The sequence below is a fragment of the Cololabis saira genome, chromosome 3 (assembly GCF_033807715.1).
Source record: "Cololabis saira isolate AMF1-May2022 chromosome 3, fColSai1.1, whole genome shotgun sequence".
NCBI classification, from domain to species: Eukaryota; Metazoa; Chordata; class Actinopteri; order Beloniformes; family Belonidae; genus Cololabis; species Cololabis saira.
The window spans coordinates 22026247-22039343 of NC_084589.1; the positions used below are offsets into that span (position 1 = coordinate 22026247).

Consider the following 13097-nt stretch of genomic DNA (forward strand, 5'->3'; position numbering starts at 1 on the left):
TGGCTCTTTATTCAAGTTGCAGACAGGAAAGGGGTAGAGAGAGAGAATGGGGATGACATGCAGCAAAGGTGCGCAGGCCGGTTTTCGAACCTCAGCCTCAGTATATGAGCCGCTTGCTTAACCCACTGTGGCACCAAGCGGTCCCTGTGTGTGAGATCCTTGAAGTGGTTTGATCTCTCTTATCAAAAGTACAGTGTGAAAATTAACCAAAGCAGACAACATTTTTGGCATTCCCATCCAAAACCAGTTGAACTGACAGGACATTGGTAGCCTACATCAACCATCAAGTTGGTTAACTGCACATAATGGGCATGAAAATAATTTTGTAGCGAAGAATGAGTCCACTGTCTGTTCAGGCAAGTCATACAAGTAGTTTTGAACAGGAGAGCAGACCTGCTGTACTGGAGGCACTCGCTGCATTGGCAGTAGCAATGCTTTCCTTAAGTAGTAGAACAAGAAACAGATATTGCAGGGGTATGGAGAGACAGCCATATCTCCTATCTCTTTAACCCAAATGAAAACCCCAATTGTTCACTTGTTTTTCTCCCTGTATCGTGCAGATGAACCACCAAGGGGTGAATACATAGGATTAAGAGGAGCCAACCCCTCCTCTTGCCATGATCTTCCCAACACTAACCAGGATGTTGCCCATCCTTGAGGAACTGGACTTTACTTGGCCCCACCCCATTCCTAGACACTATTGGCTCTTTTCCACTAGTATCTACTCAGCTCGCTTCTACCCGCCACGCCCCCGTCTTGCGCTTTTCCACTACGGGCTGAGGCGGGTGGAGCCGTGCCAAGCAGATACTTTTTATGTAACCATTCTGCCGAGGTTCTAACCGGGCTGAGCCGGCACTATATCTGATGTCATCACCCTCCTTGCCACTGATTGGTTGGGGGGCAGGGCCGTCATCACCCTCCACGCCACTGATTGGTCGGGGGGCGGGGCCGTCAGACGTTTGAATCAGGAAGCAGGAGTCAGCGCGAGAGCGACTCGCGGCTCGCAGCGATTTTATTATACAGCGCAAATGTCTGTTTGGTGATCCAACTCTGAGGTGCAGATGTTCATAAACCTGGTGGCTGACGAGAGAATTAAAAAAAGGGATGTAGACGGGTGATAAGGAACGATCAGATACACAGGCGCTCTGTTTTACTCTCAGCCGCTTGCGGCTCCAGCTGATTTCTGATCTGCGCCGACACAAACAAAGGGGTTGCGCAATCAAGTACGTCACAGCAGATTCACCAACCTGCCCACTTCTCACCTGGCTGTGGTAAAACAAACGGGGACAAAACGGGTGGAGCCGGGACGAGGTGTGACGAGCCGAGTCGGGCTGAGTAGATACTAGTGGAAAAGCGCCATATCTGTCACAGACTTGGGGAGGTTTTACCATCCCTATTCAGACTGTATAGCACTCTTGGCCTGGTCGATTAAAGATGGAATCTGAAAGCCACAGAAATTCTCCCAGATGTCACTGACAAGAATCAGAATACAAAGGCATACTCTTGTCTTGTTTTAAAATAATCAATCGTGGATTTGAGAACTGTGAAAAATGTGATTCTGACAGCACATCTACCAGTGTTCACAGTGCTCAATGGTATATCTGGGGCACTTTTTTGCAAAAAGTAGGGAAAGACTTTCTCTACAATAAAGGCCTATCTGGGCAAAATTTCAGTTTGCCATGTAGGCTTTGACGACAAACCGGCAAGGCAGCATCCTTAGATGCTTCATTTTAGAGGTGAACACTCGAAGTTACTTGTTGCAAAGCTTCTGGTCCTGTTGTGGTATCTGTTGACTGTGCTCCCTCTCTCATCTTGCTATTGAACCCATTGTGGGTATAGGAACTAAGTCTCTCTCAATTTTGGCTTTATCCACAGCAAAGATTCAGTTACACACACCGTCAGGCACCCCTTTTTGTTGGATCCGGGATTCATCAAAATACATCTGCACAATCCAGCTTTTGTGCCTAATGTGATGGAGTTATAAAGATGTTTCTCTGGAATTATCGAACTGTGGGCTTTTCATACCCCTCCATTTTGGAGAAAGATTTAACAAACCTGTTCCTAGACATGCTTTAAGGGTTGACGTTGACAGGACAGCTCGCATCAGGAAATCTGATCAGCTGTTTGTTTCCTGGTTATTCCTCAGAAACCCAAACCTGTGTCCCAAGAGAGACAGGTTTGTGCTTGTGCTTTCCGTTTGTCTTAAAGGTGCAGAGTCCCCTGATGGTGTGAGAGCTCATTCTACCAAGTATGACCGCACTTTTGGCCCTTATTGAGAGGCGTGTCAGTGCAGGATATTTGTCCTGAAGCTAGCTGGGTCATGCCACACACATTTGCTTTTACATACTGATTATGCAATCTGGAAGTGGGCTATATCTCTCAGTGAAATGTCAAGCAAGGTTATAAAAGGAACATTTTGCTAGTTAACATCATCTCTGGCTATTTGATAGCAGAGTAGGATGTTTCACAAACACTTCTCTTCTTGCAGAGACAGACAAAAAAAACGGTTTTAGAATAAGTCGGACGTTTTCAGTTCGCCACGAGTAGGGTAGGTGTCTGTGCCCAGCTTAAATCCGTCTGTCATGGACATGGTGTCATTGGAGCTTCCATAGTAGGTCCTGCCAACGTAATTCCTATTGTAAAACACTTCGTTCTGTTATCAACTAGCAATTACTTTGAGTAACCAAACAATCTGTTCAAATCAGTTCAAAAAGCTTTTGAGCAGTTACAATAATTGACAATCAAGACATTTCATATGCTCATAATATGGACTCAAAGAACAAATAATGCAAACTTTTTGTTGAAAGAGCCTTTTTTCTTACCTGATGTAAAATTTCTGTGGGCATCTAGAATCCAAAGTTGTCTATCCTGGTCATCTGTAAAAGGGAAAAGACAGTTCCATTATTAGGATTTAATTACATTTCATGATTTTCCATACAGTATTCAATACTGATGATTGTTACGTGCCCAAAATGAGAGAAATATCAGATTGTGCTGCCACATGTAGGATTACAAGCCATCATTGTAGAAACTAGGTAATTTATGCTTATTGAAACAAAGCTTCTAGGTAAAGGCCCACTTAGGTATGCTTGACGCAGAACACAGATACACAGGCGGAGGGACCCTTTCATCTGTCTCCTGTGTCATTTGCGCACATAATTTGGTCAGTTTCACGGCCCTTGTAGATCTGTCGCTTGACGCAGCAATACAACTGGAAACTGCATGGGCAGTGTTGAGCAGTATAGTTAATATGCAACCAGCAAAAGAAAAAAAACAGAGAAGAGGAATTTCCCGTCCAGATACCACAATTTATTTAAAGGTTGAACAGACAATTGTCGTCTGCTGTGCTGCCTCTTTTTATGCGTCTCTCTATAAGTGTGCATTATTATTCCATCTCCTCTATCCCGTGCCTTGTGCGCATGTAATTTGTTCTGTTTTCAGGACCCATGTGGATGCGTCGCTTGACGAAGCGAACGGACGAACACCACTGGAAACTGCAGACGCAGTGTTGAGTGGTATAGTTAACATTCAACCAGCAAAAGAAAAAACAAAACAAAAAAAAAAACAGAAGAATTTGTCGTCCAGATGCCACAATGTATTTAATGGTTGAACAGACCATCGCTGTCTACTGAGCTGCCTCTTTTAATGTCTCAGAGGTAACAGCTTCTGTTACCTCTTTCCATTGGTTGCTTGAATTGTCATATGGCAGCACCTTTGTCAAATGCCTGCTTTAACGTTGTCTGTTTTGGTCTCATGCTGTTCCTGCCTCTGCCTGCAGTGCCACCGGGCCCATTTCAGCATACTGCTTGGGGTGCTTCCTCTTCAGGTGATTAAACAGATTTGTCCGTGTTACCACTCGACATGCGCATGGTGACTGTGCACACTTTGCAAATTACATTTGCTTGAGCTCGATCACTTCTGGCAAATCCAAACCAATTCCATAGAACTGCAATTTATAGAATGCGCCCTCGACAATCCCACAATCTCTCCAATTTGAAAGATCGTCTTCACGTTGTAATCCTTCATGATCTAATATCATCATATCACCCACTCCTAACTGGTAAAATAGGGTTTTGATTCTCATTTTTATGAAGGGATACAGTAGGGCATTTTCCAATTACTGGGGAATTGCCTCTTGAGCCTCCCTGATAAAAGTCTTGTGGTCGCACCTCAGGGTTTCATCCAGGTGATGAATGCTGGACCAGCTCATTTTACCGTAACTAGAGCCTGAGAGGGGTATGGGAGTGGTGGACAATGGAAAAGGCACTGCACTCTCTCCCTCAAACTATTCCGTGGCAGGTGCTCAAGGAGTTATGGAATACTGAGTGCTATAGGCTATAGTTACTATAGGCCATTCAGTTCCTTTTAAAAGAAATGATCGTTCGCATTATGGGTAGTCAGTTGGATTCATTTCTGGTGGGAGCAGGACACCGTCAGAACTGTCCTTTGTCACCAATTCTTGGCACAATCCAAGGCCAAAGGGGTTTGGCTTGGTGACCGCAGGATTCCATCTCTGCATTATGCAGGTAATATGGTCCTGTTGGCTTCATCAAGCTGTGACCTTCAACTCTCAGTGGAGTAGTTTGCAGCAAACTGTGAAGCAATACAGATGAAAATCAGCATATCAAAATTTGAGGCCATAGTTTCGCAGTCTGAAAATATATCACATTTATCCCTTCAGATGTACAGTGTACTGTGGTATTGAACACCTAGAACAGAGCAGAATTATCCAGCTTTGTCACCTTTATTTTCAGTCATCCTCAAGTTACATTTACTGTACCTAGGCAGTGGGGAAGTGAATGCTTTGACAGTGATTTTAAAAAAGGAGCAAATTTTATTAAAGATGAAAGTGGGTCAACTTGAGACACTGCTTCCGTCCCTGAAAAGTGGCTGCTTTGAATAGAGCTGTAAAGTCATGTTCTAAAAGATGTTTGTATTGTATCCCTGTGGTATTTTGGTCAAAGGATGTACAAGGTATTTCACTAAGAAGTTTGGAAATTGTGTCATATTTTGTAGATAGATAGATAAGATAGATGAATCTTTTTTTTCAACATTTTCAGTTAAATTCCATTTTATTTATATAGCATCTATTACAACACAAGTCGTCTCTAGGCGCTTTCCAGAGACTCAGAACATGACATGACCCCCGAGCAATTATTACATAAACAATGGCAGGTCAAAACTGCCCCAGTGGGAGAAAAACCTTAAGCCAAACAGTGTCAAGGAAAAACTCCTCTTTCGGAGGAAGAAACCTTGAGCAGGCCCTGGCTCATAAGGGGTATCCTCCTGCCTAAGGCCAGCTTTGCAGAGCATTTTCACACCACCAGATAGCTCCATTATTGGTTCAACATCTTTCACCTGGGGTACAACCTGAACAACATAGGGCACGCAATGGGTCCACATCTGTCCAAACACCATGCTCCACATGGCCACAAAAGACAATCTTTCAAACCAATCAATCTAGCTCAGCCTTTCTCCCACAATGAAAAAATGTGCATATTCAGCTAGTTGGCGAGTCCAAATGGTTTGTGGGGGTGAATGTGATTGCACATGGATAAGTATGCATTTGTGGCCCTGTGATGGACTGCCAGAGAATTGTTCACTCTTGTCTCTTGACTGATGTCAACTGTGACAGCCTCCAGTCCACTCGTGACCTTGAATATGAGGGAGCAGGTATTTAAATTGGGTGCCTAGATTGTATTCAAACAGGCCCATTCCAATTGAACAACATAATACACTGTATGTGACAATAGAAAAATCTATCCATATCCCCCAACAGCAGAGTAACTCAAATAAGTCAAAACCCAGGATAAGAACTAAAACAGGGCATATCCAAATGTTTCAAAATAAACAAAATGCTGGCATGGTGTGTCTAATCACCATAGGTAGTATTAAAAGACCTGAAAAAAACTTTTGCATATTGATCCAGAGGCATCACTAGGTGGTGAGTGACGTGTATAAAATCAGTTGTTCACTGAAGCGGGGTCAACTTGTCAAACTTGCCGCCCCTTGCTCCCGACAGCGACTTGCTTGATCCGTCAAGTTTGACAAGTTGGCACTGCCTCAGTGTCAGGTATGTTTGGACTGATTATGTGTCTGATAGCAAAGGAAACTTAAATAGCTGACCTGAACAAAGCCCCTGTGATGTTAACAATACATTTCCTGAAAAGTGCTTTAAAGCCTTCATTTTTTTGTTTAATTGAAACAGGAGCTAAAATTCTGGCGGACGTTGCTGCCTACCACCTAGGTAGCAAGCTGGTTGCGGTAACCTGCGGGGTCGACCAAGCCTGGTGTCCTAGGTAGTTGGGCAGTTCTGCAAATGGGCACCTGCACCTCGGCGGTGGGCTGGTTGAAAGGGTTCTAAAGTTATCCAAGGCAAAGGTCACTTGACTAGAGAACAAAAATACTAGAGATGCAGATTGCGATGAGTAAATGATTCAGCTGGGGTCCTCTGGTTACTTCTGGGGTAATGACGGAAGATTGGCGACTACGACATGTTTGCCCAAACGACTCATGCTCATGCCCACCCTCCTTCTCAAAACATCCATCCATCATCTATACCCGCTTTATCTTTTGCAGGGTCACGGGGGTCTGCTGGATCCTATCCCAGCTAATTTTCAGGCGAGAGGCAGGGGTTCACCCTGGACATGTCGCCAGTCCATCATAGGGCCACATATACACACACAACCAGACACACTCACACTCGCACCTACGGGCAATTTAGAATCACCAATTAACTGAGCATGCATGTTTTTGGACTGTGGGAGGAAGCCGGAGTACCCGGAGGGAACCCACGCAAGCACAGAGAGAACATGCAAACTCCACACAGAAAGACCCTGCCGAGCCTGGGAGTCGAACCGGGGACATTCTTGCTTTGAGGAAACAGTGCTAACCACCAAGCCAAGGTGCTGCCCCCTTCTCAAAACACAAGTTATAAAATAAATAAATAAATAAAATAAAAATCTGACAAAGAAATATCTTTCCAAATATTACACTAGCAAGTTTCCCACAATGTGATAGAGAAAGAGACATATTAGCCCCACCTAAAAGTTTGATTGGTTCTAACTGATGTAACTAAACAATATCTAAATGTTATTCTTATAATGTACTTTCCGGTAGTTTCCTGCATGCACTTTTTTTTTTTTTTTTTTTTACATCGACTTTGATGTCCAACCATTTTTTCTTTGTGCCGGCCGGGGTGGGATGTTCCCATCCAGCTGGTTACAGCCTAGTCACATACTCTCGATACTTTCACCAAAGGAAATACTCTCACTACTTACACCAAAGGAAATACCGCCAAATAAAATATTCTGTCTTGCCACCTCCCATACAAGAAAATCACTGAATTGTTTCTTCTTTTATGCTGCTTCTGTTTGTGTTTGCCATCGTTTACGGAAAAAAGGCGGAAGCATCCCACACATTTCTGCTAATTTGCATTGTTATTAATGAGAAAAAACAAGGTGGTCAAAATCATATGCTGAATTCCACAGCAGTTGGGATGTATCAAGGAAATGTGTGCAACAAGTGTATGCACGGATATTCACACATCTGAACATCTGTGTGCATATATTTTTTTTCAGATTTGGGCATCCTCCATCTTTTAGTATGAAAGGTGCGCAATTCATACATGAGACGTCTGGGTCTATGTTTGCTTTCACATTGCACAATGTGAAATTAACCAAAACATTTCGAATAAATGTAGTTCCCCTCGAACCCAGTAGTGGGACTGCATCAAGAAATACTGAAGAAGAAGACTAAGTGAACCAGAAACCAGAAACATTGCTTATCTATTGGTTAATACTGCAACTATTCCCACTAATTATTCTGCAAACTTCCTTGTCCTTGCAAGTGTTTACCAGGGATTGTAATACATTTTCCTCCGACCATACATCCATTAGAGCTTTTACCTTGTCATCACTCCTTGTCTGACCACAAGCCATTTCTCCTGGCTAACATACTACACACCCATTTGATTAGTTTATATTTACCTACAATCCCCTGCTTTGTAGTCCGCTTCCTGTTTTTGGTTCACTTTAAGCAGACCAAAATCAACATTTTTAGGTGGACGAGAGTTTGCTTCCTTGATCCGCAAAAGCGTTTGATTGTGCATTCACACCTCCCGAAATTAACCAGACTTTCTGAGCAAACGAACTCTGGTCCATTTAAAGCGAAACAGATTGTCAGCAACTTGTTAGGATAAGATGCCATGATACTCAATTAAACGGCAGAGTAAGGTTGGTCATGCCCTTGCCCTTCTGCAAAAACAACATTTGCTTTTGGCACAAACTTTTAACATCATCACACAGTCCCAGGGGCACTTCCTACAGGTAGGACTAACGCATCAAGTAATCTGCACAAGACTTCTACCTATTCTGAATATTTTCACCAGCAGTGCCTGTAGAAGGGACACAGTATTATCAAAGACCCCAGTCAGCCCAATAGGCTATTTTTCCATGTCACAGGAGCATGGCTACACATTACAACATTTTTTCTGTATTCATTAAATGGAAAGGGCGTAGGCCTGCACTAATTGGAATTTTTTTTAATGTGTTTTGTAATAGAAATCTGTCTAAAGGGGACCTCGTGGCATATACATATAATTTTCAACACATCACTCTTGTGAGTTTTATCTTGGCACATGAGCTACTTTTCAGAGGAATAAAATGGAATCCATCCATCCATTTTCTATACCCACGCAAGCACGGGGAGAACATGCAAACTCCACACAGAAAGACCCCCGCCCGGCCCGGGAGTCAAACCAGGAACCTTCATGCTGTGAGGCAACAGTGTTAACCACTAAGCCACCGTGCTGTCGCTCAAACAGAATACATACATGAAAATTCAGTGCAGTGAGAACTTCTCTACTATGTGGTTTGGTGAGGTTTTACAGTACCACAGTAAAGGTGTCTGGAGCCCTTCGGCATGGTTTTCATGCTTGTGTGGGTTTTCAATAGGTACTCTTGACTTTCTCCTAGTTCAAAACCAGGCAAGCAGTTATGCCGGGGATTGAGTGTGCATGACTGTGCATACTGGGGACCTGCTCAAAGTGAACCTCGCCTCATACCTGATGACAGTTAAAGGGGACCTAAATAAATTAGAAATTCAGCCTCTGAGCCATGTCTGCAACATCGCATTCTCTAACCTCATTATCTATGCAGGATTCTGAGTGGGCGGGGAGGCTATGATAATGAGGCACTGTGCTGATTGGCTGCCTGAATGTTGCGATACACCGCTACGAAAAAATGGCGGAAGCTCCAGCCGGCGGAGTTGTTGTTGTTCCGGCCAGAGTTAGTTGTCCGCATGGTTTCTCGCATTGGAGGCCAACCTCTGTAAATTGCGCCCATTGTTACGTAACGACGGGCGCAGAATCTGAACGGCTCGTAGAAGCCATATCACACATGCATGTAAACGTACTGTATGTTAAAGCAAGAAAAAACAAGTTTTTCATAATAGGTCCCCTTTGAGAAAGGCTCCAGACCCCCCATGGGCCTGAGCAGGATGAAGATGGTATAGAAAAAGTATGGACAGATGAATAAATAAAACTGTAGGTCCCCTTCCTGTAACCAGGGGGACAAAACTATACACAACACACATAAACACCTCAGATACACAAGGTAGTTCCTTTAGCCAAGCTTAGCTCATGCCAACCTACAAAAACTCAGTTTACCTTAGACTTAAGCCGAGGACACACCAACCCGACGTCGCCCGCTGTCGGCTGACTGCTGTGTCGCCTCGCGCCCCCTGTGTCGGGCTGGGTCGGGCTCAAAAAGAAGCACTTGGACACACCGCAAAGACGACACCCAACGGCCAACTAGCACGTACGTTCTGCGCATGCGTGAGAGGTAATTCCCCTCCATACCAGCAGGCAGCGGTAGTCTGTATTCACTCAAAAACAAGGGAAAACCGGAAGCTCTGGGAAGCCGTAAACAAAACAAATAGGCTTCATATTCATACCACATTTCCACACCACTCTCGCTACCACAATGCGTAAGAATAAAGAATTGGCACTGGCGTTGTCAGCCCTCGGCCTTCAGCTTGTGGAAGAAGAAAAGAGGAGGTGGAGGCGAAAAATAAGAAGAAACCGCACTACATGGGTGAAATCATGTCTCTCGTGCACTGATTCGCTACCTGAACAGCCAATCACAGAGTGAGCTGTTTGACCGATGACCGACGCCGATTCGACATGCCGACGGGCGGCCGACCTGTGGCGACACGCGGGACACACCGGGGAAACTAGGCCGACAGACGCGCACCGACGCTCATTGACGGCCGACAGTCGGCTTGGTGTGTCAGGGCCTTTAGACTAAACTTTACCTTACACTAAACTTTACTGCCACGCCCCCTTAGGAGACCGCGGTCTAAGATGTGGGAACGCACGCGTTTGTTGTTGTAAACGTCATCGGATCGGCCTGCTTTGAACTATTATTTTGAGAACTCCGATCAAAACTGATTGGTTGCCGATCGATCAGTGCATCTCTAGCCACTGCCTGAGCCAGCTGTCAATCAGTCATATTAGAAATGAATTGAATGCATTACATAAACTCTCTCAACATGGTTTAAAAAAAATAATATAAACATTCTTCCCCCCTGCTGGTGGATGAATTCATACTTCAGCTCATGCAGCTGATGTTGAAGCTCTGGGTGCTGCCCCAGCCAGTGCTTTGGCCCAGCCACCTTCATCCCCTGGGCCATTCCAGGCCAAACCCAAGTTCATCGTGGAGGTCTGTCAGTACCACAAAACAGCACAACACGCCATACTTTATGTTTAAGATAAGAATGATATTGCTCTGTTAGGTCTTTAATCACAGCTAGCCATTTGACACCACACAGTGCACCCCTAATTATGCATAGATTTACTGGTCATTTAAAGAACTGCACTTTTCAGTTACTCGAGGTTGGACTCAGTTCTGAAAACTGGAGATTGCCCCTTATTTATATAATGTAATTTTTTCAAATTACAAAACATTTAAAGATGTACTGCCAGGGTCAGTAACACAATCCTGGCCTGCAGATAAAGACAAACACACACACACGATGAAATGTGACCCGAGATCAGACACTCCAAAATAACTAACTAAATAAATAATAGGTGTAATGTCCACACATTATAAAGTATTGACATTGTTTTTGATTAGATGAAACAGTCAACTGTCTGCCCTTTTAACTTATTTTCTCTTTCCTCTAGACCAGGGGTCTCCAACCCTGGTCCTGGAGAGCACACATCCAGCATGTTTTAGGTGTCTCCCTGCATGAACACACCTGATTCTAATCAATGGTCGTCATTAACTTGTCATCAAGGTCTGGACAGTTCTGTTGTTGACACAGCTCCTTGTATCATGGTGTGCTGAAGCAGGGAAAGATCTAAAACATGCTGGATAGGTGCTCTCCAGGACCAGGGTTGGAGACCCCTGCTCTAGACAGTTTCTACAATCAATGGACATTGAGGGAGCTGGGAAAATATAGTGCAACCTATTAGATCAGCTTACCAATAAGTCATATTTTTCTTGATAGCAATATTCAAGTTAACTGCATCCTCTGGAACAAAAATTACAAATAGCTATATGACACCCGACTCTTATCAAAAATATGTGACAGCTACAAAACCAGACTGCATGTCATAAAGTAGTGTCCACTACTGTGCCAAAACAACCTGTTGGCAATAAAAAATAATATATATATATATAAATATAAAAAGGGACTCCAACATGGCATTTTCCTCAGCCCGTGGGACAACCCTAAAAATTCTTCCTGACAAGTGGACAAATCACAGACACTTCCCACAACAAATCAGTTTACATCATTATCAAAACTTCAGAGAACTAGTGAAATTCTGGAAAGGTGCATCACCCCAAATAATCTAACTATAGCCTAATGGAAAAATACTACAAATAATACTATTATTATCATGAATTCATCATCATTCTTAAAATTCCTAAAACAATACACACGTGACTGTAAACACAGGTCCACATTATAATAAAACAAATCCATTAAGTGTTTTTGTTCTACATAATTTCACCAGATATGAGCATTTAAATCCTCTAGATTGTGTGTCTTTCTGGAGGCAGGGAGCTTGCCTTTATCTTGATTGTGTTATGATAGAGATGCTTTTAGTCAGTCTGGACAGAGGATGAAAACACGGCGATAGGACACCGGCAGCACAATATAACACACCTCAAAGTGCAGCAGCGGTGCATGTGCGACTCCAGCCGCTTGTTTTTGTAATGTTACACAGTCTGGGCCGAATCTGTGGCCAACCAGCCTCGCTCCTCCTGTAGCACGGTGCTAACTAGCAGCTAAAGCCTGAATTATGGTTCTGCGTTAAATCAACGCAGAGCCTACGGCGTAGGGTACGCGGCGACGCGCACCGTACGGCGCGCGTCGCCGCGTACCCTACGCCGTAGGCTCTGCGTCGATTTAACGCGGGAGCATAAATCAGCCATAATGGTGTCGGGTTAGCAGCAGCTCTTACCAGATCTGGTCTCCGCGCTGCTCTGGAGCCGAGCAGACTGAGATCCTCCGAGGTTGGTGGTCGATCCGCATGTCTATCTCATTAACAGACGCTTAAACCGATCCAATTTACCAACGCTGCACGTCGTCTTTGTCTGTCAGTATAAAGAGAAAGAGGTTGCCCTCCTCTCCTCCCGGAGAAATGCCGTCTCTTTTTCCTCTCCTCCCTGTTAAGGGCTGCAAGCAGATGTTGGTGGCTCAAGTCGGGAAAGCCGCGCTGGTTGTTTTTTTGTTTTTTTCCCAGTACAACGTGGGATGCTTAGCCTGTAATGGCTAAGATTGCCGCACTGGATTTGGTTCCACCTTCTTTTTTCGATTTTGCGCATTTACGGACCATGAGCCCGAATTTGTGCGCATGTTATACAACTGTCCGCTGACAACCAATAACAAGGTGCAGGGAGTCCGGGAGATCCCGCCCCTCGCTGTCTATGGTCCCCCCCCGTCTATGGTCCCCCCCCTTCGTGTTTGGTTCCCCCCCCTCTATGGTTCCCCCCCCCTCACTGGCTGATGGGGCGGCAGCGCGGCTCCTTCCGGACCAGCGCCGCGGTTCCTTCTGCAGCTGCTCCTCCTGCACTCCTTCCACGGCG

General features: G+C 44.5%; 1 protein-coding gene across 1 annotated transcript in view; it reads right to left on the minus strand.

Moving 5' to 3' along the window:
• The window catches only part of znf1035 (zinc finger protein 1035), a 32322-nt gene extending 19444 nt beyond the window's left edge, over positions 1–12878 (minus strand). The window contains exons 1-2 of the mRNA XM_061716538.1: positions 12473–12878; positions 2823–2876 (exon numbers count right to left, since the gene is read on the minus strand). The gene's annotated coding sequence lies outside the window, so the exon portion shown is untranslated. The remainder of the gene's footprint in view (positions 1–2822; positions 2877–12472) is intronic.
• Between the last annotated feature and the right edge of the window lie 219 nt (positions 12879–13097).